The sequence below is a fragment of the Mustelus asterias genome, chromosome 3 (genome assembly GCF_964213995.1).
Source record: "Mustelus asterias chromosome 3, sMusAst1.hap1.1, whole genome shotgun sequence".
Lineage (NCBI taxonomy): Eukaryota > Metazoa > Chordata > Chondrichthyes > Carcharhiniformes > Triakidae > Mustelus > Mustelus asterias.
Window position 1 is genome coordinate 57,736,581 of NC_135803.1, and position 13,997 is coordinate 57,750,577.

General features: G+C 41.9%; 1 pseudogene; it reads left to right on the top strand.

Moving 5' to 3' along the window:
* The first annotated feature begins 1,549 nt into the window (after positions 1–1,549).
* Positions 1,550–1,759, top strand: LOC144491919 (U2 spliceosomal RNA; annotated as a pseudogene).
* Positions 1,760–13,997: the final 12,238 nt, after the last annotated feature.

A 13,997-nucleotide genomic window follows, 5' to 3' on the forward strand; every position in this document is an offset into this window, starting at 1 on the left:
AGGTAATCCAAAATATTACACAAGCTTGGCTTTTTATTTTTATCATTTTATGTTTCTTGGCAGTACAGAACTTGAATATTGATGAAAAAAGACATTTTGTCGAAGCTTTTTGTCTTGCATGCAACAAGACAATTGCAAGTATACCAATGTCGGGGGAAATAACAACTTTATACTCCATGAGTAAAGGGTGCTGACTGGTTTGTAAATGGTCTCTGATTGTTCAGAGCATTGCCATGGAGAATGTACCAGTTGGTTGTGATTGACATCGAAACATAGAAACATAGAAGCTAGGAGCAGGAGGAGGCCATTTAGCCCTTTGAGCCTGCTCCATCATTCATTAGGATCATGGCTGATCATCGAACTCAATAGCCTAATCCTGATTTCTCCCCATAATCTTTGATCCCATTCGCCCCCAGTGCGAGATCCAGCTGCCTCTTGAATGCATTCAATGTTTTGGCATCAACTCCTTCCTGTGGTAATGAATTCCACAGGCTCATCATTCTTTGGGTGAAGAAATGTCTCCTCACCTCCGTCCTAAATGGTCTACCCTGAATCCTCAGACTGTGACCCCTGATTCTGGCCTCCCCCACCATCGGGAATATCCTCCCTGCATCTACCCTGTCTAGTCCTGTTAGAATTTTATAAGTCTCTACGAGATCCCCCCCTCATTCGTCTGAACACCAGCGAAAATAATCCTAATCTAGTCAATCTCTCTTCATACATCAGTCCCACTATCCCCGGAATTGCAATAACCCATCCCTGCTCCTGTACTTGAAGCCTGTCGCAATGAAGGCCAACATGCCATTTGCCTCTTTCCCACCTGCTGCACCTGCATGCTTACCTTCAGCGACTCGTGTACAAGGCCACCCAGGTCTCACTGCACACTCCCCTTCCCAATTTACAGCCATTCAGATAGTAATTTGCCTTCTTGTTTTTGCTTCTGAAGTGAATAACCTCACATTTATCCAAATTATACTTTATCTGCCATTGATTTGCCCACTCACCCAACCTGTCCAGATCATTCTGCAGGATCTCTGCATGCTCGTCACAGTCCACCCTCCCACCCAACTTGGTATCATCTGCAAACTTTGAGATGTTACATTTTGTTCCCTCATCCAAATCATTAATACATATTGTGAATACCTAGGGTCCCAGCACCCCACTAGTTACTTACTGCCTGCCAATTTGAAAAGCACCCTTTAATTCCTACTCTTTGTTTCCTCTCTGCTAACCAGTTTTCTATCCATCTCAATACACTTTCCCCAATCCCATGCACTTTAATCTTGCATGATAATCTCTTATGTGGGACTTTGTCAAACGCTTTCTGAAAGTCCAAGTATACCACATCGACTGGCTCCCCCTTGTCAACTCTACTAGTTACATCTTCAAAGAAGTTAACTGCCATACATTGTTTGAAATTTAAACTAGGCAACTTGACCCTGATTGGTTAAGGCATAGCTCTATGGAATAAACTAGTGAATGGCTATTGATTATTTTATTTTAGCTGAATCAGGCACAATGTATGTATATGTTAGTTCTGTCTGCAAAAATCGCTTCTCGGCCTTTTGGCTAAGATCAAGTGTAGTATGGAGAGGATGCTGCACTTGGTTGAGGTCATTAGGTTACATTGAAGCTTCATATGTTTCATATGAAGCAATTTTTAAAAGCGGCATCTCGGCCTTTTGGCTAAGATGCAAATGAGCCCAAGTCTTGGAGGAGGAACCTCCCCCTTCTCCAATCAGCTTGGCTCATGTAGATCGGGCCTAGGACAGGGTGGTTTGGTCGCTTGCCCTGTCTTGTCAGCCTGGATCGGAAATGTCTCAACTTGTTGAGACTCTGAATTGGATTTGATTTGATTGAATTGGAAAAGTATTTAAAAAAAAGAACGGGGCCTTTATGGTTAATTCAAAGTTTATTTGTTTTCTAAAAGATACTGAAAGTCATGCCCAAGTATATGTTTATTTTCACGTTCTCTTTCCCAAAGGCTTTAATTTTACAAATATGGCAACCATGATTAAATTGGAAGCACTCAAGCCTCAGAAGGATATTGTTCAGAGAAGTATAGTATGGTCAGAAACATTAGAGATGTTAAACCAAAGCCCTGTCTGCCCTCTCAAGTAGACAGAAAATAACCCATGGTACTATCTTATGAATGTTCTCCATGATGTTTTGGACAATATTTATCTCTAACCCATATCATGATCCAGTTATTTTTTCATTGCTGTTTGTAGGGCCTTGCTGTGCAAAGAAATAGACTATCCCATTTCCAACGTTATAACAATGACTAAACTTCAAAAGCACTTCAGTGGTTGTAAAGCACTTTCAACATCCTGGTGTCATGAAAGGCAATTTTTTTTTTCTTGCAGGTTTGAACGTTGATGTGTCATTCATCTAGGAACAGTACAGTTCCTGGACAGTTGTTGATGGAGATGCTGGAGGTTTTTTTTTTCTACTCCTCTGGTTGCAATCGCCTTGAGGCGATGGCTGTTGTGCTGTAATTTTAACTATTCTTTCTCATGGGAGATATGGCTCATCCAGGGACCTGAGAAGCAGTAGATCTGTCAATCATTTTAGCAGCTGCAAGGAAGCTCTCTGCCTTTCGGATTTGGCAGCTGCTTTAGTAACCCATCAGTTATTAATGTTGGTGCTCCAAAAGAGACAGTACTTCCTTCTGATCCTGCTTGTTCTCTAGCAGGTATTTTTGTAGTAATCTTTCAGACCAGATGGTGCTTATCCTCAAATGAACCACAGTTGTCTGATAAGTGTTCCCACTCGATAAGCACGTGATCGATGGAATGCTGTAAAACACAAAGTAACACACATTTATTATTTGCATTAATTTGTAGGTATTTCTTTATTCAAAATATTAAGCCCAAAATGTACATGTTTCTGCAGTTTTCAACTGATGCATTATAGAATCAGTATATAGTATATATATAGCAGTATATATATAGCAGTATATATCAGTATATAGAAGGGCGGCACGGTAGCACAGTGGTTAGCACTGCTGCTTCACAGCTCCAGGGTCCCGGGTTCGATTCCCGGCTCGGGTCACTGTCTGTGTGGAGTTTGCACATTCTCCTCGTGTCTGCGTGGGTTTCCTCCGGGTGCTCCGGTTTCCTCCCACAGTCCAAAGATGTGCGGGTTAGGTTGATTGGCCAGGTTAAAAAATTGCCCCTTAGAGTCCTGGGATGTGTAGGTTAGTTGGATTAGCGGGTAAAATATGTGGGGGTAGGGCCTGGGTGGAATTGTGGTTGGTGCAGACTCGATGGGCCGAATGGCCTCCTTCTGCACTGTAGGGTTTCTATGATTCTATGATTCTATGAATCCTACAGTGCAGAAGGAGGCCATTTGGCCTATTGAGTCTGCACCGATCACAACCCCACCTAGGCCCTATCCCCATACATTTACCCTAGCTTGTCCTCCTGACAGTAAGGGGCAATTCAGCATGGCCATAACCCGCACATCTTTGGACTGTGGGAAGAAACCAGAGTACCCAGAGGAAACCTACGCAGATACGGGAAGAATGTGCGAACTCCACACAGACATTGACCCAAACCTGGAATCGAAACCGGATCCCTGGAGCTGTGAGGCAGCAGTGCTAACCACTGTACCATCATGCTGCCCCAACTAACTTACCTGAAATCTTGCTGTATTCTTGGAACCTTATAGAGATCAGTAGTCATGTACTGTAGATAGAAGGTTGAGTTTCCATGTTCAAATACCAGTTGTGGCTTCATACTTAAATTCCTCAGAAACATGCTGAAGATTATACAAAATAGCCAGTATGCATTATTTTTTCAGTCTTTATTAACACACAAATAACATTATTTATTCAGCAATATTGATTTAATTTAACTTATGCATCCAAAATATACCTACCATGTATGACATACAATGGTGCACAATTTCATTTGAAGCAGAATAGAAAAATGACCAACATCTAAGTTTTCATTATGGTTCCAATAAATACATGTTTTTGCTATTTCAGTCTCTATGGATCAAATCTAGTATAAGATTTTGAAACTGCAAGTATTTCTATTAAGGTGTTTCCTACATGCAATTCACATGCCACAAATAGATTACCCCTGTTCAAACACCATTGACCAACAAAATTGGATAGATAGATAGTGCAGTGGTTGATGAGTTCCATTAAGAAGGTATCAGATACCAATCGGAAGTATGATCATAAGACACTAATATGTGAGATGGAAGGCACAAAATCTTACAGAAATGTAACCATGCATTACTGACAGAAATGTAACCATGTATTACTATCTGGACCTGTCATACATGGTCACAGCTTCTTAATCACAAATGGACAGCTATTATGTGGCTAATGTTCGATAGATATAGGGATTATAATGGACAATATGAAATATGTGTCTAACGTCTCATCATAAATGAATGAAAAGCTTGCAGAAGGATATGTCCAAATTAGGTTGAAAGTACAGGAATTGAGTTCAATAAGCTGATGGAAGAAGATTTTTCTTTTGCTTTTTTGTACTCAATGGTAACTTAAGTTGTCACAGGCACAAGGGGGCATAATACTATGGCCTACACTCCTGACACATGCAATTATATATTGGGAAATACAGTGTCCCAATAAAGTTAATGGATGCAAAATGATGGACTCTAAGTGTGCAATTCCCAATACACATTCCTGGTGTAATCCAGGAATGGTTGCAGAAAAATATTTACCCAAGCTGACTGGATAAGGACCATTATCTGTAGCAAAATAAAACATGTACAAAAGATGTCATGCAACCAGATCAACCACTAAACCAATACATTAGTACCTTTGCTTTTGTGTGCTGCTTTGCCTCACCACAACTTACTACATCCAAGCATTGTTCACTATTAATAGAATGCTAACTGCAACATAACTTAAAGATGGAGTCTTTTGCCCATTTAGATTGTGCTGGGATGCATCACAGAAACCAAACTTTGTTGCAAAATAAAAGTACTTGCATGAAATTGCTCTCCGCTGTAGTTGCTGAGTAACATAAAGGGGTCTATAGGGGTAAATAATCTTGCACTCTCCCCCACTTGCAGATCAGTCTGGGTAAAATAGGTCCCCTCATCTCAGAAGTTATTACCAAACTCATTTGACACATTGGTTATATAGATTCAGATCTACGCAACAACAACAACACAAAATAAAACAGAAAATTCTGTGGTGTGACAGCATCTCTATGATGCTGAGATGCTTTTCTCAGCATCTTAGAGGAAAAAAAAGGTTGTAAATTTCAACTACTTCACGGTCCTTATATCTTAAAAACTAGACCAATTAGTCATGTTGGACAATTTGTCTGTGGTTGATTGGCAGAACCATTATGTTCATTTGCGTTTTCCAAAGTATTGGAGATAATTGATAACACAAATGAGGCCATTCTCAGTGCAATATCATTGCCTCCATGCATGTTACAAGTCATGCCTATGCCCCAGACAGTAGCCCACATTGTTTAATTTTGCTTCAGTCTTCGGTGCCAAGCTTATTTGAAGGCAAAGTTAAACTGGAAGAAGACCAAGGCTAGCTTCATGAGTACTGCATAATGATTCGCTTGTGCTAGTGACATGCACGTTCGGAGTATTAATATAAAGAGAGATGTATAGCTACAAGGATTATTATGGAATGCACCATTGGTTAATGAAAGCAATAATGCCTCAACAGGTCACAGTCCTTTTGCTGCCAATGTCTCCAAAATCATCATTGTCTTCTGTTTACTTCATAACTTCGTAATATTCAGCGACATTGCAATAACAATAAATGTAATAAAGCATGTCAAGGCACTTCACAGGAGCATTATAACAGCAAACTTTGACGCAAGAGACATTAGGGCAGATGGTCAAAAGCATGGTGAAAGAGGTAGATTTCATAGTGCATCTTAGAGGAGCTCGGTGAAGTAGAGAGGTGGAGTTGTTAAGGCAGAGAATCCCACAGCTCAGGTCCATAGCTGCTGGAAGCATAGTCACCAATGATGGGACAACTATAATCAAGAATGCCCAAGAGGCAAGAATTAAAGAGGGAGAGCTGTTTCAGAGGGCTGCGGGACTAGAGGAGGTTACAAAAATAGTGTTTGGAGATAAGCATGGCGGAAGAGAAATTCAACCTGTAAATAGGCCAGAATAGATTTGAGATAATAATCAGGATGATGCCATTATAGAAACACCAGTGCAACCATGAAGATTGCTGAACTTGGCACTCATTCAGCAGATATTTGGCTAAGTACCTGAAGTGCTTGCTAAGTAACTCTGTAATCCAATAAGGTCAATAATGTGGCTTCAAGCACTATCTACACTTATTTAACTAACATCCATGGCGGTACTGGATTCAATCAAGAAAGAAACTCTCTGTCAAAGGTCAAATATGTTCAACTGAGTAAATTTTTCTATTTCATGTTATCTATCATTGATAGCATACTTTTCAATGCTTAAAAGTTGCAATGCTTAAAACCTCTTGCTTTTAATTTGGGAATTACTCTGAAAATGGTTTGCCAGTGGAGGAGGTAATTGTGCTGGCTCATTTAAGCAGAAGTTGCATTATGCTAGTTCCAAACATGAAACTCTTTCAGAATATCTGTCCTGGCTGTAGCTGGCAGGCCCTCACAGCTTTCTGACATCTCTAGTTCCACTTGTGCAGAGGAAATAGATGAGCCAGAGGTGTTGCTAAATAAAATCTTCATCAGACCTTTTCCATCCATTCTCATACAACTGAACATTCTCACAAAATGACCATCGAATTAGATTGACTCAGTCTGTTAATGAAACTAAGATACCTGAAGCCTTCTCTCATAGCAGGGTCCATGAATCTTCGAATATGTTGAAGCCGTACAACAAAGCTCTTGTACATTGGACCCCCAGGCTGTTACATCAGTAGTTGGAGCAATCATCATACTTTGATTGCCAGAACTGGCACCACTGTAAACTCTACTTCAGACTCCACTGAAAAATCAACACCTTTCCTCCATGCGCTGCACAGAAGTAGAATTAATAAACTCTTCCATATTCTTAGGCAGAATGTGAAAGATATTTTGAACAGTCTCAAGTAGCTTCTGTAGGTAATCCTACACAGCCAACAATCACATTTTGTGGAAAACAACACAGTGGCACAATGGTTAACACTGCTGCCTCACACCACCAGAGGCCCAGGTTCGATTCTGGCCTTGAGTGGAGCTTGCATGTTCTCCTCCTATCTATGTGTGTTTCCTCCGGGTGCTCTGGTTTCCAAAGATATGTCGGTTACGTGGATTGTCCATGCTAAATTTCCCCTTAATGTTCTGAAGATGTGTAGGTTAGGGGGATTAGCCACCCTAAATGCACAGGGTTACGGGGAAAGAGCGGGACTGGTTAAGATGCTCTGTCAGATAGCGAGTGCAGGCTTGATGGGCCAAATGGCCTCTTTCTGCACTGCAGGGATTCTATGGTTAACCAAATTACTCGGCATCTTTACTAAGGAAGTAATGGAGCTGGTCCTCAGGCAAGCAGGTTCCTGTTCCATCATTGCCAATTCTTACTCGTCTTAGATTGTACACTGTGACTCGACTGGCACTATCTTCTCAAATTTATTGTTAAAATTCTGGAGGATATGATTAGCTACCCTGGTCCTTATGACTGTTGGTGAAATGATGCAAGATGCTTGGGCATCCTGACTTGCTAATAGCCTACTCCACAAAAAAAGGTAAAGAATATATTATAATGTGGGTTGCATGAGATATCTTCAAATAGTATTCATGTTGCAACATGCGAGCCTCAACCTTGAGTTCCCTTCCCTGGTGTAATCAGGGTGGTAATTGCCTCAGAATGAAATTGGCAGCCTTGCTGCCCATTAGCACCAGTGATAGAACTTTGTGAGGCCAATAGACCCATTAAAAGTCAGTCCCACTGTGAGTAACAAATGTGCTAATGTATAGCTTGAGTGAATGTGTGAGTAAGTGAGTGAGAGAAAGAGTGGAGAAAAGATAAGAAGAATACCATGACATTCACCCTGAGTACATGAGTAAATTATTTCTAATGTGATCTATTCAAAGGCAGTCAATTGTTTTTATTTCTGGGCTCTCTGTCAGTTGAGATATGATTCTTTCTTCAATGTTCCATCTTGTTCTGCAAGCAAAGAAACAAATTCCAAATGTTGCAAGTTTCACAAATACATTCCTACAACATACTATAGGTGGGATCCTCACCCAGTGGTAAAGTCACCTGAAAACCGGATGTCGCCTGTGCATAATTTTGTGAACATTGTCATTAATGTTGGGTGGTGGGCAGACACCTCGCATGTTTCCTGAAAGCTGGGAGTGAAATTCAAGGTGAACGGGAGTGCACTATAAATTGGGTGGTCATTACTCTGCCCCTATTGTAACCCCTACACTTGCTTGGTGTAGGGTCTTAAAAATCGAGACTGAGCGCAATTATGTGCATGCTTTCCGTTTTTCTGGTGGCTAGGACCAGAGGGCATAGTCTCAGAATAAAGGAGTGCAATTTAAGACTGAGATGAGGAGGGATTTCTTCTCTCAGAGGGTTGTGAGTCTTTGGAACTCCTTGCCACAGAGAGCTGTGGGGGTAGAGTCCTTGTGTATATTTAAGGCTGAGATAGATAGATTTTTGATCAGTAAGGGAATTAAGGGTTACAAGGAAAGGGCAGGAAAGTGGACGTGAGGAATGTTGTATCAGCCATGATCTTGTTGAATGGCAGAGCAGGTTCGAGGGGCCAAATGGCCTATTCTTGTTCCTATTTCTTCTGGTCATATTGGTCTTATAGAATGATGGCAGGGGAAATGTACCATCTTAAGAAAGAATTTGGCAGATGAAGGTGAGAGGGGAAAAACATAAAAGTGTAAAATGACTTTATTTGGTGAGTTAATTGAAAACATTGAGCACCTTCCTTCCTCCAGTTTCTGGTTGTCTTGTACTTTGTTTATTCCTTCCTGTGCTGCATTTGTGTAGTGAAGGAGATGCGTTCACAGCTTATTCAACATTACCGCCAACAGTTTCAAGAAACAGTAACATTTTATTATTATGTTGAATGCAGCAAGTTACAATGATTCTGGAGACTCTCTCATTGTTCTGTTTTTCAGATTCATCCAGCCATTCCAAATAACATTTTTGTAATGTGCTCACCTGTCTCCACTGAAGGCATTTTAAGAATCAACAGCATTGCTGTGGATCTGGAGACACATGTAGACAAGGATTTCCTTCCCTAAAGGACATGAGTGAACCAGAGGGGATTTTATAACAATGGTCATCATTAGACTTTTATTGAATTCAAATTTGATCATCTGTTATGGTGAGATTTGAACTAGGCATCCCGAGCATTACTCTTTGGATTACTAGTTGTAATAACTTTGAAGGCAACTTGTTGTGGCTTCAAGTTATGAAGGATTTATTATCGACATTATTTATATATGTACATGTGATAGTCTATAGAACCAAAATATACGTCTACTCTCCTCTCCTGCCTGGTTCCAACTGAGGATCCTCCCCAACACAGGATCTGCGCCCTTGCACCCAATGCTGCCTCTCCATAGGGTCTGGCCTGATCATGTGGCCCTCAGGGATTGTCCCCTTAAAGGGGCCACACTACCACACTCGTCCAGTGATAATACCACAATGCTAACACCTCCTCTTTCAGTTTCTAAACATGAGGAATGTTCTTTTTATCTTTTGCAGGATCAATACTGTGGTGTGCTCATTTTAAAATGAGGTCTTTTGGTTGGCTATATAAATATCAGTACTGTTTTCCTTGTAACCACTAATCAACTCAGTAAATACTCAAGTTCAGTAGTATGGATTGAATGACTGTTACTCAGATAGTTTACAAAGTAGCTTCAGGAATTTCAGCTTCTCTTTGCTCTGAAATTAGCTGCAGGTAGGGAGAGATAATGGACCCAAAGTGATGGGTGTTGGAGTGCAGAAGTCTGATGAACCCAGGACCTGAGGAGCCAACTTTTCTTGCTCCTTTAAAAGGAAATGATAAAATATCGAGTTAAATACTAGCCAATACAATTCTGTATCAGTTTTAGAACAGGTGATATCAGAATGAATTCTGTATTAAGCAGTCACAAATTTGCAGTGCAGAATTAAGTGGACCAGATTTCTATCTCCTTGAGCTGTTGCTCCATCAGACTGATGAGAGAAACATGTATAGCCACAAATCTAGTGTAAAAGAACAGTGTATTAAAATGCTTAAATAGCACCATCTAAAGAAGCACTTTATCAAATCTATACTTAGGGATGCAGATATTGACTTCAGATGAACATGTATTTGATGTAATCGCACAATAGCAATCTACAAACTTCTCTTTTGCTGTACTGTATTTAATCACGAGTGACTGGGGCAAATGACTTGGTGTGGCACTGCAACAAAGCCCATGCTTTAGACATGTAATACAATTTACTATTGAACACGTGCAACATAAATAATGTGCAGCACAATTTACTGTTTATCATATATAACACTGTAAATTTGCATGAACATAGAACATAGAACATTAAAGCGCAGTACAGGCCCTTCAGCCCTCGATGTTGCGCCGACCAGTGAAACCAATCTAAAGCCCATCGAACCTACACTATTCCAATATCGTCCATAAGTTTATCCAATGACCATTTAAATGCCCTTAATGTTGGCGAGTCCACTACTGCTGCAGGCAGGGCATTCCACGCCCTTACCACTCTCTGAGTGAAGAACCTACCTCTGACATCTGTCCTATATCTATCATCCCTCAATTTAAAGCTATGTCCCCTTGTGCTAGCTATCACCATCCGAGGAAAAAGGCTCTTACTATCCACCCTATCTAATCCTCTGATCATCTTGTATGCCTCTATTAAGTCACCTCTTAACCTACTTCTCTCTAACGAAAACAGCCTCAAGTCCCTCAGCCTTTCCTCATAAGACCTTCCCACCATACCAGGCAACATCCTAGTAAATCTCCTCTGCACCCTTTCCAATGCATCCACATCCTTTTGATAATGCGGTGACCAGAACTGTACGCAATACTCCAAGTGTGGCCGCACCAGAGTTTTGTACAGCTGCAACATGACCTCCTGGCTCCGAAACTCAATCCCTCTACCAATAAAAGCTAACACTCCGTACGCCTTCCTAACAACCCTATCAACCTGGGTGCCAACTTTCAGGGATCTATGCACATGGACACCGAGATCTCTCTATTCATCCACACTACCAAGTATCTTACCATTAACCCAGTACTCTGCAACCTTGTTACTCCTTCCAAAGTGAATCACCTCACACTTTACCGCATTGAACTCCATTTGCCACCTCTCAGCCCAGCACTGCAGCTTATCTTTGTCCCTCTGTAACCTGCAACAACCTTCCGCACTGTCCACAACTCCACCGACTTTAGTGTCATCCGCAAATTTACTAACCCATCCTTCTACGCCCTCATCCAGGTCATTTATAAAAATGACAAACAGCAGTGGCCCCAAAACAGATCCTTGCAGTGCACCACTAGTAACTGAACTCCAGGATAAACATTTCCCATCAACCACCACCCTCTGTCTTCTTACAGCTCGCCAATTCCTGATCCAAACCGCTAAATCACCGTGAATCCAATGCCTCCATATCTTCTGTAATAGCTTACTGCGGGGAACCTTATCAAACGCTTTACTGAAATCCATATACACCACATCAACTGCTTTACCCTCATCCACCTCTTTGGTCACCTTCTCAAAGAACTCAATAAGGTTTGTGAGGCACGACCTACCCTTCACAAAACCGTGTTGACTATCCCTAATCAAATTATTCCTTTCTAGATGATTATAAATCCTATCTCTTATAATCCTTTTCAAAACTTTGTCCACAATAGAAGTAAGGCTCACTGGTCTATAGTTACCAGGGTTGTCTCTACTTCCCTTCTTGAAAAAGGAGACAACATTTGCTATCCTCCAGTCTTCTGGCACTATTTCTGTAGACAATGATGACCTAAAGATCAAAGCAAAAGGCTCTGCAATCTCCTCCCTAGTTTCCCAGAGAATCCTGGGATAAATCCCATCCGGCCCAGGGGACTTATCTATTTTCACACTTTCCAGAATTGCTAACACCTCCTCCTTATTAACCTCAATCCCATCGAGTCCAATAGCCTGTATCTCAGTATTCTCCTCGACAACATTGTCTTTTTCCTGTGTGAATACTGACGAAAAATATTCATTTAGCGCCTCTCCTATCTCTTCAGGCTCCACGCACAACTTTCACTACTGTCCTTGACTGGCCCTAATCTTACCCTAGTCATTCTTTTATTCCTGACATTCCTATAGAAAGCTTTAGAGTTTTCCTTGATCTTACCTGCCAAAGACTTCTCATGTCCCCTCTTGGCTCTTAACTCTCTCTTTAGGTCCTTCCTGGCTAACTTGTAACTCTCAAGCGCCCTAACTGAGCCTTCACATCTCATCTTTACATAAGTCTCCTTCTTCCTCTTCACAAGAGATTCAACTTCTTTAGTAAACCACGATTCCCTCACTCGACCATTTCCTCCCTGCCTGACAGGTACATACTTATCAAGGACACCCAGTAGCTGTTCCTTGAACAAGCTCCACATTTCAATTGTGTCCATCCCCTGCAGTTTCCTTTCCCAACCTATGCATCCTAAATCTCTCCTAATCGCATCATAATTTCCTTTCCCCCAGCTATAACTCTTGCCCTTCGGTATATATCTATTCCTTTCCATCGCTAAAGTAAACGTAACCGAATTGTGGTCACTATCACCAAAGTGCTCACCTACCTCCAAATCTAACACCTGGTCTGGTTCATTACCCAGTACCAAATCCAATGTGGCCTTGCCTCTTGTTGGCCTATCTACATACTGTGTCAGGAAACCCTCCTGCACACATTGGACAAAAACTGACCTCTCTAAAATACTCGAACTATAGCTTTTCCAGTCAATATTTGCAAAGTTAAAGTCCCCCATAACAACTAACCTGTTACTTTTGCTCCTATCCAGAATCATCTTTGCAATCCTTTCCTCTACATCTCTGGAACTTTTCGGAGGCCTATAGAAAACTCCCAACAGGGTGACCTCTCCTTTCCTGTTCCTAACCTCAGCCCATACTACCTCAGTAGATGAGTCCTCATCAAACGTCCTTTCTGCCATCGTAATACTGTCCTTGACTAACAATGCCATACCTCCACCTCTTTTACCACCTTCCCTGCTCTTACTGAAACATCTAAACCCTGGAACCTGCAACAGCTATTCCTGTCCCTGCTCTATCCATGTCTCCGAGATGGCCACAACATTGAAGTCCCAGGTACCAACCCATGCTGCAAGTTCACCCACCTTATTCCGGATGCTCCTGGCATTGAAGTATACACAGTTCAAACCACTTTCCTGCCTGCCAGTACACTCCTGCGATGCTGAAACCTTATCCACGACCTCACTATTCTCAACCTCCTGTACACTGGATCTACAATTCAGGTTCCCATCCCCCTGCTGAATTAGTTGAAACCCTCCCGAAGAACATTAGCAAATTTACCCCCCCCAGGATATTGGTACCCCTCTGGTTCAGGTGTAGACCATCCCGTTTGTAGAGGTCCCACCTACCGCAGAAAGAGCCCCAATTGTCCAGGTATCTGAATCCCTCCCTCCTGCACCATCCCTGTAGCCACGTGTTCAACTGCTCTCTCTCCCTATTCCTCTCCTCACTGTCACGTGGCATGGGTAACAAACCAGAGATAACAACTCTGTTTGTTCTAGCCCTAAGCTTCCACCCTAACTCCCTGAATTTCTGCCTTACATCCCCATCCCTTTTCCTACCTATGTCTTGTGTGCCTATGTGAACCACGACTTGGGGCTGGTCCCCCTCCCCCTTAAGGATCCCGAAAACACGATCCGAGACATCACGGAGCCTGGCACCTGGGAGGCAACACACCAGCCGCGAGTCCCTCTCGTTCCCACTGAATCTCCTATCTATCCCCCTAAGTATGGAGTTCCCAATAACCAATACTCTACTCCTCTCCCCCCTTCCCTTCTGAGCAACAAGGACAGACTCTG